The sequence below is a fragment of the Sinocyclocheilus grahami genome, unplaced genomic scaffold (genome assembly GCF_001515645.1).
Source record: "Sinocyclocheilus grahami isolate Dianchi unplaced genomic scaffold, SAMN03320097.WGS_v1.1 scaffold709.1, whole genome shotgun sequence".
Classification (NCBI taxonomy): domain Eukaryota; kingdom Metazoa; phylum Chordata; class Actinopteri; order Cypriniformes; family Cyprinidae; genus Sinocyclocheilus; species Sinocyclocheilus grahami.
Window position 1 is genome coordinate 400,566 of NW_015505888.1, and position 16,100 is coordinate 416,665.

At 36.9% G+C, this 16,100-nt stretch overlaps 1 pseudogene; it reads right to left on the reverse strand.

The window, feature by feature from the left end:
- Nucleotides 1–447: 447 nt before the first annotated feature.
- Nucleotides 448–14,424, reverse strand: LOC107560076 (cyclin-dependent kinase 10-like; annotated as a pseudogene).
- Between the last annotated feature and the right edge of the window lie 1,676 nt (nt 14,425–16,100).

Consider the following 16,100-nt stretch of genomic DNA (forward strand, 5'->3'; position numbering starts at 1 on the left):
TGACTATATGCTCCAAGCTCATTCTAGACCCCTGGTTCAATAACTAATTTTCCCAAGAAGACTATTTAACCCTTCACAACTAACAGAAATGTTATGATCCTCGTACTTTCCTGATGTCCTTGAATACCAGGTTGATCAACTCTGTAAATATCAAATCCTATAACGGGAGGAGTTGAAATTCTGATTGCCTTCTCAGTTGGACAAAGACAAAAAAACAACTGCCAACAGCCCATTAATATTTACTTGTAATTTGGCTGATCTGATAAATCAGCTACCGATTCACAGAACAACAAGAATACAAAGCAGATCAAGCCAAAGCTGACATAAATGAATAACGTGACATATTCAGAACAGAAAACTTTTTTAAAAATCTTTGTAAAAAAAAAACAGCAGCATCCCTAACTAGGATTTATTTGTATTATTTACAATGCATCTCATGTCTGCAAGACTGAACTCTCATTTGTACACTATCTTAAGAGTATAAGAACACACATGTCCACTGGGAAAGTAAAACCATCTGTGATGCCAGCAGGCAATCATACTTCGCTTCTTTTGGACTGGTTTTCCGTCACAGAACCTCCTCGTTTGTTTCTGTGGTGAGGAAACGTGGGCATCAGCTCTGCTTCACAAGCTGCAGAGTGAAACATGGGAGCAACGCTCAGAAAACAGCATCTAACATAGAGAATGTATAAAACTAAGAAGTATACACAAGGGCTTCTCCTTGAAGTAGGACCTATCTAAACAATCTTTCGCTGTGGCTCTGTAAGACACGTAATCATCACATAGCATTATTACACTGAACCAGTACGTGATGCATTTTACAAAGATATTTATCTTTAGGTAGCGGCTATTTGCACTAAGTACTGTTACCTCAGTATTGTAGTACTAAATTATTACAGGGTGTCTGCGGGGTCTTAAAAAGTATTAAAAGTTGATAAATCAATTTAGAGAAAATTAAGGCCCTAAAAAAGTATTAAAACGTCTTAAATGCCATTTTTCAAGGTATTACATTTTGTATCATCTTTTCATTATGTATATTTGTCGGAATAGTGGGGTTCTGTGTAGTTTATTTACGGAATCCCGCAAGATTTTACTTCATCTGTTACTGCGCTCACTGACTGACTGCGCCGCTGCATGATAGCTGGGGCTTGTTGATCCAGCTCTCGCTGAACTTCTGACCATTACCGCATGCTCCCATCCGCTCCCGCAAACATTCTAATATTGTACATAATTTTTGCGCATCAGGGTGCCGCTATCAATATGTGGGGAATTTAAATCCTCTTTGAATGAGCGCTCGCAGTTCACTTTCACTTTCGATTTTGCGTTCACCCGCACACTGTGTAAAGGGAGAACATCTTACAATAAAAGATATTTGTCAATGAGCTTTTGACCCGTGACTGTGCTTCGTTCCCCCCTTCTGAATTATGTCATTGTTTACCAATCACAAAGAGTACTTTTTTCATTTAAAAACACAAGTTGCAGTGGGATAGGGAAAAACCACCATAAAGTCTCGAGACATGTTTTTTAAAAGTTGAACTTGCATTAATTTTACATGGCTTTCTAAACATGCGCTCTCTTGTGCAAGACGCGAGTGCAGCGGTGATAGATGTTCCTCTAGAAAATGTGCAAAATATGCATTCTGTGTGAACGGCTTGGTTTCAGTTTCTCCGTAAACAACATCATCTCCGCATTGATGTTCTCTTTTTCAGCAATATTTTGAATGAATAACGCAGCAGCAGTGGGTTCAACTGGATAGGCTAAAAAAAAGCATTAAAATGCAATGACACTTACATCTTCATCGCATCTTGTGTGCCACTGATAAGGCTGCCTGACACATAAAATTTGAATGTGGATTTATATTTTAAATTCGACGAATATTCCAAATTCTATTTTTTTGACAGCCCTATTCGGTGGAGTGTTGCAGTGATGTTTGTCCTTCTGTAGGTTTCTCCCATCTGCATATATGATCATGGAGCTCAGCTAGAGTGACCATCAGGCTCTTGGGGCCTATAAAATGTTGCGTATAAACTGTCCTAAATTTGTTCTAAGATCATTTCTCAAAAGTGCGATTCAGAGAAAACGATCGTGCGCACAAAAACAGGTGCATGCGCCTCTCTTCCAGATGTGACATTTATAAATGCAAATGATCTTCAAATTGTGCGCAGCTGACTGGTGCCAGATCTCCGCCTTGTAAACGCCCCCTAATTAATATCATTACCATATAAAAGATCACACGCCAATATCTGATTTTCTGTGCTTGAGAATGACCAGCACAAAGAAAAAAAAACCTTACTGAGTCTGAAATTGAGGTCCTGCTGGCGGAGGTAGAGGTTCCTGCGGGACGCTTTTTATTTAATAATGTGTAATTATTCTGTGGACAAACTGTGTGTTATATTTTTTTCTATTGACTATTATCAAAATGACTGCTTCTAGAAACAACAGAAATACAACAACAACAGTAGTAGTCGTAGTAGTTGTTTTAAAACTATTAGGTTTCCAAAAGTAAGAATAAACTATGAATTCAAGTAAAATGTTCAGTCATCTTATAAAAAGTAAGCCATCCTATATTAAAATCACTTGCTATGACAACTAATAAAAAGTTTAGTATCACGAAATTCTTGCACAACTTTAAAAAAATTCATTGTAAGACAAATTGGACGTTTCATAAGGCCAGCTCTAGGAAGAGTCCTGGTTGTTTCAAACTTCTTCCATTAGGGCAGTGTTTCTCAACCGTGGTCCTGGGCGCCCCCCAGCACTGCACATTGTGTCTCCCTAATCAAACACACCTGATTCAACTCATTAGCTCATTAAAAGAAACTCCAGGACCTAAAATAGGTGTGTCAGATAAGAGTACAAAATGTGCAGTGTTGGGGGGTGCTCAGGACCAGGGTTGAGAAATTCTGCATTAGGGTAACAGAGACTACATGCTTCTGTGAACCTTCAATGCTGCAGAAATTTTTCTGTGCCCTTCCCCAGATCTGTGCCTCGATACAATCCCGTCTCGCCGGTCTACAGACAATTCCTTGCACTTCATGGCCTGGCTTGTGCTCTGACATGCACTGTTAACTGTGGGACCTCATATAGACAGATGTGTGCCTTTCCAAATCATGTCCAATCAACCGGATTTACCACAGGTGGACTCCAATCGAGTTGTAGAAACATCTCCAGGATGATTAGTGGAAACAGGATGCACCTGAGCTCAATTTTGAGTGTAATGAATATTTATGTACGTGATTTTTTTATTTATTTAATAAATTTGCAAAGATTTCAAACAAACTACTTTCACATTGTCATTATGGGGTATTGTTTGTAGAATTGAGGAAAATAATGAACCATCCATTTTGGAATAAGGCTGTAACATAATGTGGAAAAAGTGAAGCGCTGTGAATACTTTCCGAATGCACTGTGTGTATATACAGTGTGTGTGTGTGTGTGTGTGTGTGTGTGTGTGGAGTAATTTTAGTAGGCCGGCCACTCCTGGGAAGGTTCACCACTGTCCCAAGTTTTCTCCATTTGTGGATAGTGGCTCGTTGGAGTCCCAAAGCCTTAGAAATGGCTTTATAACCCTTTCCAGACTGACACATGTCAACTATTTTGTTTCTCGTCTGTTCTTGAATTTCTTTAGATTGTGGCATGATGTGTTGCTCTTTAAGCATGATTCACTTTGTCAGACAGGTCCTATTTAAGGGATTTCTTGATTCAACAGGTCTGGCAGTAATCAGGCCCAAGTGTGCTAGTGCCATTTAACTCTGCTTTCTAAAATAATGTGCTTAATCACAGTTCTTTCATGATTTAACAGGAGCGGGCAATTAATTTTTCACGTAGAGCCAGATAGGTTTGGACAGCTTTTTCCCCTTAATAAATGAAATCATCATTTAAAAACTGCATTTTGTATTTACTTGCATTATCTTTGTGTAATATTAAAATAGGTTTGATGATCTGAATCTTTTAAGTGTGACAAATATGCAAAAAAATTTAAAAACAGGAACGGGGCAAAAACCTTTTCACGGCACTGTACATATACATATTTTTTTTGGGGGGGAGGGAAGAAATTAAAGAAATTAATACTTTTATTCAGCAAGGATGCATAGCATGCAAAACAAGTGATGATAAAGACATTTATAATGTTACAAAATATTTATATTTCAGATAGATGCTGTTCTTCTGAACTTTCTATTCATCAAAGAAACCTGAAAAAAATTCTACTCGGCTGTTTTCAACACAATAATGATGATAATAAATGTTTTTTGAGCAGCAAATCAGAATACCACAATGATTTCTGCAGGATCATGTGACTGGAGTAATGATGCTAAAATTCAGCCTTGAAATCACAGAAATAAATTACATTTTAAAATATATTCAAATAGAAAGCAGTTATTTTAAATAGTAAAAATATTTCACTGATTTTGCTGTATTTTGGATCAAATAAATGCAGACTTGAGCAGAAGAGACTTCATTAAAAAAAACATTACAAATCTTGCTCTCCAAAAGTTTGTGACTGGTACGTCTTAGGTCTCTCTCCCTTCCCTCTCTGTTTCTCCACTCTGTCTTGAGTAATATCTAAAAAGGCAATCTGATTGCATATGGCTTTATTCTAGCACTGTTTGTCCGGTTCTCACCACATGTCCAGGGCAGTGGTCTGCGTCTTGGTCCCTAGGAGGAGCTCTGGGGCTCGATACCTGAAGAAAACCTTCTCAGTGATGGAAAGAGGGATTTGAAGGATAGCAGAATGACAGAGAGACTGATCCGCATGAGGTTCGTCTGCTTACCACAGTGTGACTACTTGAGGAGTCATGGGCTGTAACGGGATACCGTAAACACGCGCCAGACCGAAGTCAGCTGTGGAAGAACAACCAGACATCCATCACTGACAGGACAGACGTCCACACAGCACATTATTCTGTTTCTTATTCAGAACATGTGGGTCGGTCAGGAACATGTCTAAATCCTGTTTTAACCCAAAATCAAGAAACAAATACTCTGCATAAAGAAAATCAAGCCTGATTTCAAAAGCATTAAAATTTTTCACATTGTGGCATTATTTATTTTATTTATTAAATCACATTTTCCCTGCAAATTCTCACTATTCTCATGATTTCGTAATAATCACCTATATGTTTTAATTTATGAAATTAAAATTTTCACTCACCTATCTTTACACACCCCTTGTCTGTCATCAATAGATTGGAAACCTTCAAATCCCTTTGATAAATATCACCAGTATCAATATGAGAATTAAGAAAACTCATTATCAGTTAATTATTATATATATAATAATAATATATATATATTTAATCATTGGTCTCATAAACGAGGGAAGGAAAATTATTTTGGGTAATTCTTTCAAATCAACCACATTTCAAAAATGTCCCCGGCTCAATTAAAAACTGCATTTTGTATTTACTTGCATTATCTTTGTGTAATATTAAAATAGGTTTGATGATCTGAATCTTTTAAGTGTGACAAATATGCAAAAAAATTTAAAAACAGGAACGGGGCAAAAACCTTTTCACGGCACTGTACATATACATATTTTTTTTGGGGGGGAGGGAAGAAATTAAAGAAATTAATACTTTTATTCAGCAAGGATGCATAGCATGCAAAACAAGTGATGATAAAGACATTTATAATGTTACAAAATATTTATATTTCAGATAGATGCTGTTCTTCTGAACTTTCTATTCATCAAAGAAACCTGAAAAAAATTCTACTCGGCTGTTTTCAACACAATAATGATGATAATAAATGTTTTTTGAGCAGCAAATCAGAATACCACAATGATTTCTGCAGGATCATGTGACTGGAGTAATGATGCTAAAATTCAGCCTTGAAATCACAGAAATAAATTACATTTTAAAATATATTCAAATAGAAAGCAGTTATTTTAAATAGTAAAAATATTTCACTGATTTTGCTGTATTTTGGATCAAATAAATGCAGACTTGAGCAGAAGAGACTTCATTAAAAAAACATTACAAATCTTACTCTCCAAAAATTTGTGACTGGTACGTCTTAGGTCTCTCTCCCTTCCCTCTCTGTTTCTCCACTCTGTCTTGAGTAATATCTAAAAAGGCAATCTGATTGCATATGGCTTTATTCTAGCACTGTTTGTCCGGTTCTCACCACATGTCCAGGGCAGTGGTCTGCGTCTTGGTCCCTAGGAGGAGCTCTGGGGCTCGATACCTGAAGAAAACCTTCTCAGTGATGGAAAGAGGGATTTGAAGGATAGCAGAATGACAGAGAGACTGATCCGCATGAGGTTCGTCTGCTTACCACAGTGTGACTACTCGAGGAGTCATGGGCTGTAACGGGATACCGTAAACACGCGCCAGACCGAAGTCAGCTGTGGAAGAACAACCAGACATCCATCACTGACAGGACAGACGTCCACACAGCACATTATTCTGTTTCTTATTCAGAACATGTGGGTCGGTCAGGAACATGTCTAAATCCTGTTTTAACCCAAAATCAAGAAACAAATACTCTGCATAAAGAAAATCAAGCCTGATTTCAAAAGCATTAAAATTTTTCACATTGTGGCATTATTTATTTTATTTATTAAATCACATTTTCCCTGCAAATTCTCACTATTCTCATGATTTCGTAATAATCACCTATATGTTTTAATTTATGAAATTAAAATTTTCACTCACCTATCTTTACACACCCCTTGTCTGTCATCAATAGATTGGAAACCTTCAAATCCCTTTGATAAATATCACCAGTATCAATATGAGAATTAAGAAAACTCATTATCAGTTAATTATTATATATATAATAATAATATATATATATTTAATCATTGGTCTCATAAACGAGGGAAGGAAAATTATTTTGGGTAATTCTTTCAAATCAACCACATTTCAAAAATGTCCCCGGCTCAAATTTTTTGATTTTGCTAATATTTTTTTCTGAAGAAAGATAGACATGTATATGACACTTATTCTTCAGACATTACACTTTAAATACAATAAGCATAAGCTGTAAACAAAGTGACCAACATTTGCTTGTTTCAGCCACTGAACATAGGTAATATTCAACAATCTGGACATGGAGCTTCATTGAGATCCCCATATCTCTGGGACTGAAGGATGTAGGGCCTGGAAAATGAAGATTCCGAAAGAAAAGTTTATTAAGAAATAGAATATACAATCATAATGCAATATCTTTAAGGCCCTATATGGTTTGGTTCCAGAAATATTGGAATTTCAATATGGCTCCAGGAGTTAGTTGTTATATTGTACACATTTTTTAGTGGTCAAAAAAACAGATGTCACATTATTTGTTCTTCAGACAATCAAAGCAAAGAAGTATCATATTTTTGCAAAGTTGATGCAAGACGCAGACCACTGCCCTGGACACGTGGTGAGAACCGGACGAACAGTGCTAGAATAAAGCCTTATGCAATCAGATTGCCTTTTTAGATATTACTCAAGACAGAGTGGAGAAACAGAGAGGCAAGGGAGAGACCTAAGACGTACCAGTCACAAGTTTTTGGGAAAAAAAATCCCATTTTGACCCCCTCTCTACAAAATAGTGGATTACTCAGTAAATATACATCCATGACATTTAATATTATGGATTTCATCACTATACATGTCTATCTTTCTTCAGAAAAATCTATTTGTAAAATCAAAAATTGGAGCTGGGGACCTCTGGTTGAGTTGACACGAAATGACCCTTTTGCAATTTTACTGTGCAGTTGAAGACATGGAAATGTTTTAGTGAACAAAACAAGCCTGAAAGAACACACTCTAACCTGTGAAGAACGAAGTTGTGATGTAAATATGTCAGTCCTTTAAGCAGCTGAAGAACTATACACTTCACCTGTGCAAAAACAAACAAACAAAATAATAATATTAATAACATAAATCATAGTAATATATCCTTGACATTGAATTAAATGCATTATATATAAACAAGCATGGCCTGAAGATAGTCAAACCCCAATTTGTTGTTGATCTGAAAAATTCTGTTGGGGGAGTTCAAGTACGATTTCAATGAAATTATGGACAGGAAATGAGGCAGTATTGCTCTCATTTTAAATGCACGACGCAAGTGCTGATGACACCATACCAAAGTGTTGGAAAAATACAGAATTTTACTGCATTCATCAAACACACCTGAGCTTCAGAGAACGGCGTCTGCATGTTCTCCAGCAGACTGGCCAGATCCTGCTCACAGTAACTCATCACCAGAAAGAGGCTGACATTAAAAATAATAGGGTATTATGAAATAAGACATGACTTATTCACACATTATATCTGTAAATGCACAGTATACATATTCTTCAGTCACCTCTCCAAATGGCTTCCCACCACCAATTCTTTCAGCTCCAGAATGTTTGGGTGTCTCAATCTGAGCAGTAAGCTAATTTCCCCTCAAACTGCTGATTGGAATCCCTAAACACAGATACACAAAATAAATACCATTCAAAGTTTCTGTTTCTACAGATAGTCAGTTGGTTATATTAACTGGGATTGTCAAGCTCCAACAAAAAGCACCATAAAATAAACCAATATGACTTGTGTGCCATATTCCAAATCATTATACAATATTTTGGTGTGTGGACACACATTTAATATATTGAAAATCTTCCCTTTAGTCCTGACTGTCTATGTGTTCACTCACACTTCCATATTAAACCCTCTTCTCAATGTTATTACCTCATCACTTTCCAACACCAACGAGTTTCCAGCTGGCAGTGATCAAAGCCTTTACCCACAGAGCTTGATCCTGGAGAATTAGTTAATTATGTCAAATATTCCATTTATACTGAAAATACTAGGAAAAGTAGTGGTGTGACACTCAACTATGTTTATCTTTGCAGAGAAACAGTTTCAGTGAAGCATTTTAGGCCTTAACATAGTACAGTAATGTCAAATGACTCGCTCTTATCATCTGACCAAAGCTGCATCTCCCTTCTATTAGCCTACTGCCTTTAACAACATTTTGTCTTGAGAATTATGCTGGCACAGAGCCCACCTATCTGATCACTACCAGCTTGTTTCAGCTAATGAAGAAATGTCAGACCAAGCACAGGTTAAGTATGGAGTGCCACAAGGATCGGTATTAGGTCCTCTGCTTTTTAGTCCTCTACTTTTCTGCACCCCTCTTTTAACCATGTAAAGGACAAACTGCTACCATTCCCAAACTGTCCCAACGTCTGCCTAATCTGTAAATCCGAGACAATCTGAACAATATAGTGTATAGTCAGAGTTTTTCGTTCCTTGCCACAGTCACCTCTGGCCTGCTCACTGAGGGATTAAAAGACTACTGCAGCGCCCTGATAAAAATACTTCAACCTCTAATCTTATACCAAGAAATTAGTTATTTTCCATTACAGTAATGAGAGATATCACATAGTAATCCACTCTGTAAAGCTGCTTTGAAGCTGTGTATTGTCAAAAGGTGCTATACAAATATACCGGAATGACTTTAGTACATGTAAGAACCGTTGTTTTTGTGTTTTTGTGTGTAACGGAGGCCAGCTAGTAAGAGCTGTGCAGGTAAACCTCAGTTTGCTTATTTTTCCTATTTGGACAAAATTACTTTCAGATGGCTGCAACTTTATCTTTAACGGACAGGAAGAAAGCAAACTTTTCAGTGAATAGCCACTGTCACTGGTGGAAAAGAGCGGCAAACATGACTGCTTTCCGTTTTAAGATCCAGCTGACCATCTTTCTCCTTATACATTCGCACTTTCTTCAGGGCAACAATTTAATTTGTCCTTGTATCAAGTGCTCGGTCTGTAAATCACAAATCAAGAAATTTAAATCCTCCCTGCTGAAAAACCCCCCCAATAGAAACGATCACAGAAATTCTAATGGTTTGCACTACAAACCATCAACTTTTAACCATAAAACCATAAAAAAATGGTTTTCTGTAGTGTGTTTTGGGACATATTCCATTAGGATTTAGTGGTTTTAACAAGCCACAAATAAAAGGTGACCAATTACCAGTAGAAACTCACAGAGTCTATTACAGTTTCCATTAAAACCAATACAAGTCCCATTATAACCAGTAAACCCATTACACATTCTGTGATGGTGTCTAAAGTTTTTTTTTCAGCAGGGTTGTCAGGCAGCACAACTGTTTGATAATAATGCTATTTATGGGCGACATATTACAGATATAATGATATTTGAATTAATATGTGATATATTTGACCATTATCAATCATTCTGTGAGACTCACACACGATTCCATAAGTTCCCTCTCCGGTTCATCTTCTCAAACTCCTTCACACTCCTGCATTTCCCTAACTACACACATCATGCAGAAACACCGCAATAAGTGTGTTCTGACTGTTTGTATAGTCATTTAATTTTGAGTTTATTTTATTAGTTGAGACGCATCACGTGACTTAGGTTAGCGGTCATGGCAGCCATCTTAGATTTCACTTCACAACAGCAGTGATGCAGCAGTAGATTTCTCCCTGATAAAAGCTATATTCTTGTTATTTCATGCCAGAGGCCATCGTCTGTAAGTTTAATTGTTTATTGAATTTCATCTGTTAAAAATAAGAAGATTGTTGTTCTCGCTCACATATTAACGCTAGATTGTTTTTCTTTTCTTAAAAATTACTTTTACTCATACTTTATACTTAATGTATGTTTTGTGTTTGCATTATAGTTTCACAAAAAACTATGTTGTGCAACTGAAGATTTCAAGTAAAACACTGGAAAAGAACTCCTTCAGTTTCGACTTTTTCTTCAGCCCTCATCCTATTTAACTATCTGTCGAGGTGCAACTTACTTGCAGCAGGGACAAAATAAAGTGCTTATGCATCTCTTGTTTTATAATGAAAACAGTTTATGAGACAGCAGGTCTCACCCGTTCTCTGTGCGGTATTACAAACGTCTTGTCGGTTTTTAAAGATTTCAGCTTTAACGGCTCTAGATCTGCCTCTGCTGGGTTTTCCATCTCCAATCACTCCACGTTCGTCCGGATTAATGATTAATGTGCACATATAACACTTTACTGTACGTTTCCATGTAAAGAGAGAGCAAATCTAGACAAGAGGAAGAGAAACTCAGTGAAAGCTTACCCTATGGACAACTGTTTCTCTTCTCGCACAACATCAAGCGTAGCGAAGCAATTAGAATGGTGTTCACAAATGTAAAACTGTTAATCTACGCTAATAAAGCAAATCAGACACACTAAATGAGACTGGATAAAAAAGCGACGAAGTCAGAAGATATCCGTAATTGATTCATTTGTGATTTAAAGTGATAAATTAATTTGTATTTTTATTTAGTTTTATTTTCTCGTGTCCTTATTTAAATAACAATAGATTAACGTTAATAATTAAAGTGTATAAAATTGGCAGAGCGTAGCCGACGGCATGTGTTTTAAATAACAATTATTTATATAATTGTTAATGATGATTATTTATAATACAAACAACGTTGTCCTGTCACGTGGTAGTCTACTTGTTATTTTTTACGTAACCAGTGATGTAAAAAAAATAAAGTTTAAGTTTAACTCTGTAAAATTGACCCCCATGACTACATTAATAACATTTTTCATTTCATACCTGTGTAAATCAGACTGTGCCCGTGACAAAACGACCCCGACCAACAAACACGGGTCCTCCCATGGGCCGCGGCTCTTTATTAGCATCCGCTATCTTCAGACACACTGGCATCTCTAAGAGGTTTTCTCGAGACGGAGCTGTGATGATGATCTGCGGCACAGCAGAATTATTAAACGATGAAGGTGGTGGGGATGATGAAGATGATGATGAATCAGTGCTAAGAGACTGCTTCTCTACTGTGGAAATTAAAAAAGTAAAAACATGTAAATAACAGTGGCAGTGACATGTAACATACATTTTTATAGCCTATAATAATTATATATACAGTGGTGTGAAAAAGTGTTGGCCCCCTTCCTGATTTCTTATTTTTTTGCATGTTTGTCACACTTTAATGTTTCAGATCATCAAACAAATTTAAATATTAGTCAAAGATAACACAAGTAAACACAACATGCAGTTTTTAAATGAAGAATGTATATATTTAAGAAAAGTAAGTTATGTTTATATTAAAAAAAAAATATATATATATATAATATATTTGAAATATATACTGCATGTGTGTGTATTTATATATACATAATAAATATACAGAGCACACACACATAATATGTAAACAAAAACTTTTATTTTGGATGCGATTAATCGCGATTAATAGTTTGACAGCACTAAGGTATATATATATATACAAGGGTGTAACTTTGGTTTGAGAAGTGGGGGGGACACAAAATGGGGGAAAATGTTTTCGATTTGAATCCCATTTCCTGCATGTACATACATTTAGTTACTATGGTGATACAAAATCCAGGAAATAATTAAGTTGATTAATGATCAATTCTGGCAAAAAGAATAGTAGGCTACTAAACTATGTATAAGAAAAATATGTCTTACTTTCTTTATTGTTTAATAGGGGCCGATCGCCAAGACTTGAGAGAATCATTTTATAAAGTCGAAAATGTCCACCATTAATCTTTTGAATAATGAATAATGTGAGACTCAATTTCCACTGTTAAACAAACTTTTATTTCAAACTAACTGCTGTACCTGAAAATATAGAATAAATCACTTGTTGCACAGGACAGAATGTTCTACATCAGTGGTTCCCAGACTTTAGAGTGGAGTCCCCCCTGTACCCCCTCTCTTCCACTTAGACTGCACCTTTCCATTAAAGGACAATATTTGCCCCCTAAATTGACTTTCCAATGCGTTTTTTATCTTTATTAAAATAATATTAATGTTTAAAAAAAAAAGGTTCAATAGAGTAATATGCAATGATGATAAAAAAAAAAAAGGTGAAAAGTGATTATTTTAAATACTCAAAGCGCCAGTAGGTGGCGGTAAGTTACTGTCTTAATGCGGGAGTCATCGAGTCATTTGTTCATTCAGTAACTAAGCAAGTGGCTGTATTTATAAATGCATCATTGAATCAATGACTTTCGCGAACGATTCGTTCAAAATTCGCATTTTGCTCACGTACCCCCTCTGTCGCGTCACGTACCCCAGTTTGGGAACCACTGTTCTACATTAAATATTTAAATATTTAACAGTCTGTTACCTAGCAACAGTGCATGTTAACGTTTGCTCAGTCAACCTAGGCTAACATTCACAGGTGTAGACAGAAAATATGATTATCCTGACCTGAGCTAATTTACTGAATCAACCAACTCCCATCTCCTTTCTTTCTTTTCATCCATGATGACATTAAAGTCATCTGGTGCTGCTTCTGGCGTCTCATCGCGGACTGCGATAACCGCGATAACCGCGATACCCGCTCGTTATAACCGTCAGTGAGATGTTCTAGAGTGGACGCGGTCGCGTGCGTCTGTGCCTGCTCGGTGCTGCTCGGTGCTGCTCGGTCCTGCTCGGTGCTGCTCGGTCCTGCTCCTCCGTGGCGATGACGGCGTGCGGTTAAAATATCATAACACACGAATTTGAGAGTGGGGGGGACACAACCGTGATTTTGAAAAGTGGGGGGACATGTCCCCAGTGGAAATACGCCCCTGTATATATATATATTGAGAGAGAACTTATTTTGTAGCCTACACAATTATTTGTATTGTACTCTAGAAACCTGATTCACCATAATGTAAATGACAATATTTTACATTAAATTATATTTTACATATTTCACCATAATGTAAAACAAACATTTTTGTAAAACAAAACAATAAAGACATTTTGACTTTATTCTGTGAACTGTTTCTTGTGTTGTTTAGCTTTCTCTAATAACACTGAAGTGCACGCTCCTTACAACTGGATTACAGGGAAGTTTACGTCAGAAGAAAAACATAATAGATTAACCTAATTAATCCGGCACAGCAGGCCAGAGAGACAGTCTGATCACAGTAGTCTAGTTGAAATTAAGTTCATATTCATATTAGGCTATATTAATGTCTGATCGGAAGTGTTAAATTAAACAAAATTAAATAAAAACATAAAGCCGATAAAGTGAATATAATGTTACCTGGGAGAACCTGCTTTCTCGGAGCAGAGCCCATTCCCTCCCCATCACGCACTGCAATCAACGAATCTGTTGCTCCATGAGGATAATGCTCTTCTTCTGAGCTGACGGTGGGCTTACAGTCCTGGTCTACTGTCGGTCTCGCACACACTGCAGGGATTCCCCATCTAACCACAAGAAATCACTTCACCAGGGCTCCGACGTCAACTCTTTTTTGTTTTTAAATAGGCTTAGGCGCAGAGAACCGGTTCTTATTCTTACTCAGGCATTTGGCTCGGTTAAAGGTTATCTAACGTGCATTTCCCCCGAAACCTAGGCTAGAGAATACAGTAGGCTACTAAATACACGGAGTCTCCTGCAGTAGGCAATACTTGTCCAACTGCGCCCGCCAGCACACAACACCGCTGAGTCTGACCAGTGCAGTCCGATTCCCGAGAGAATGACTCGAATGAGTCGGCTCTTTTAAATGAATTACACTAGCGCAACCAGAGAATGACTCGAATGAGTCGGCTCTTTTAAATGAATTTTTATTTTTATTTTTTTATTAAACAATACAAACATTAAGGCAGTACAATTATCAAAATCATAAAGACAAAAACAGAAAAACAACAGAATACACACAGATTTGTTGCCAGGGTAACAACCACAAAAAAAAACAAGGTAATAGAATTACATCTTAAGAAGGCAAAAAGGAGGAATATAAAGATACTGTTTTCATAGCTTTCAAATTAACAGAACTTTGGATAGTTTATGCAATGCCTTGTATGCAAAAAGAATAGGATCTTAAAGTCGACTCTAAGTTTTATAGGGAGCCAGTGTAATAAGGCAAGGACAGGGGAGAAATTATCCCTTTTCTTAGTTCCTGTTAAGAATCTGGCTGCTGCGTTTTGAACCATCTGTAATCGAGACAGTGTAGATTGAGGTAGGCCAATGTACAAAGAGTTACAGTAATCCAATCGAGAAGAAATTAATGCATGAATTACAATTTCAAGGTCTTTACTAGAAAGAAAGTGTTTCACCTTAGCCACTGATCTGAGATGAAAAAAGCTACTCTTTACAACTGCATTTACATGCTTGTCAGGTTGGAGAAGAGGATTATAATGGACTCCAATATTTTTTGCATAATTGTGTAGGTTATTACTTAGAAAACCTAACTGTGTTTTAATGGAGTTGTTAGTAGCAGCAGGGACCAGTAGAAGCACTTCGGTATTATTTCCATTCAACTGCAGAGAGTTTTTTGTCATCCAGGTCTTGACTTCATTAAGGCATAAGAAAAGATGATCTAATGAAAAGTAATTTCCTGGTTTGACTGGAAGATATAGTTGGAGGTCAGCAGCGTAACAATGATCATTAATATTATGTTTCTGGAGTATTGATCCCAAGGGGAGTATGTAAAGGGAAAACAAAAGAAGGCCAAGAATGGATCCCTGAGGAACACCACAATGGATAGGTGCAAGGGGTGAAGTAAATGACCCGATATTTACAGAAAAAGTCCTCCCCTTTAAGTATGAGGCGAACCCCTCTAAAGTTAGGCCATGAACCCCAACAACACACTCAAGTCGTTTCAGAAGAATATCGTGGTCGACAGTATTAAATCTAAAAGTATCAGGATAGCAGATGACCCAGAATCAATGGACAGCAGAATGTAATTTGTAACCTTCAGCAATGCCGACTCAGTGCTATGCAGTGCTCTAAAACCGGTCTAAAATACTAAAAGTATCCAGGTATGAAGTAAATTGTGAGTGCAACTTTTTCCAAAACCTTTGAAATGAATGAGAGTTTAGAGATAGGGCGATAACAATAATAATTGTTATGCGCAGTGGGGTCAAGATGAGGGCCTTTCAATAGCATGTTTAAAACTTTCCGGAAATACTTTTCCATAAATATCAAAAATGTATAAGGTGTGCATTATAGTCGACACCTAGATGAACACTTTACAGTTGTTTTTATGGCTGTAAGTCATTCTCCTCAAATGCTATTGACGTTATAAAAGTGGATTTTAGAAAGTGCGCAAAGCATAACGTGCACACTTACCACTTATGTGGATTTGTAGAAAAGTGCGCAAAGCTTAACGTGTGCACTTACCATAGTATTTGGATTTTA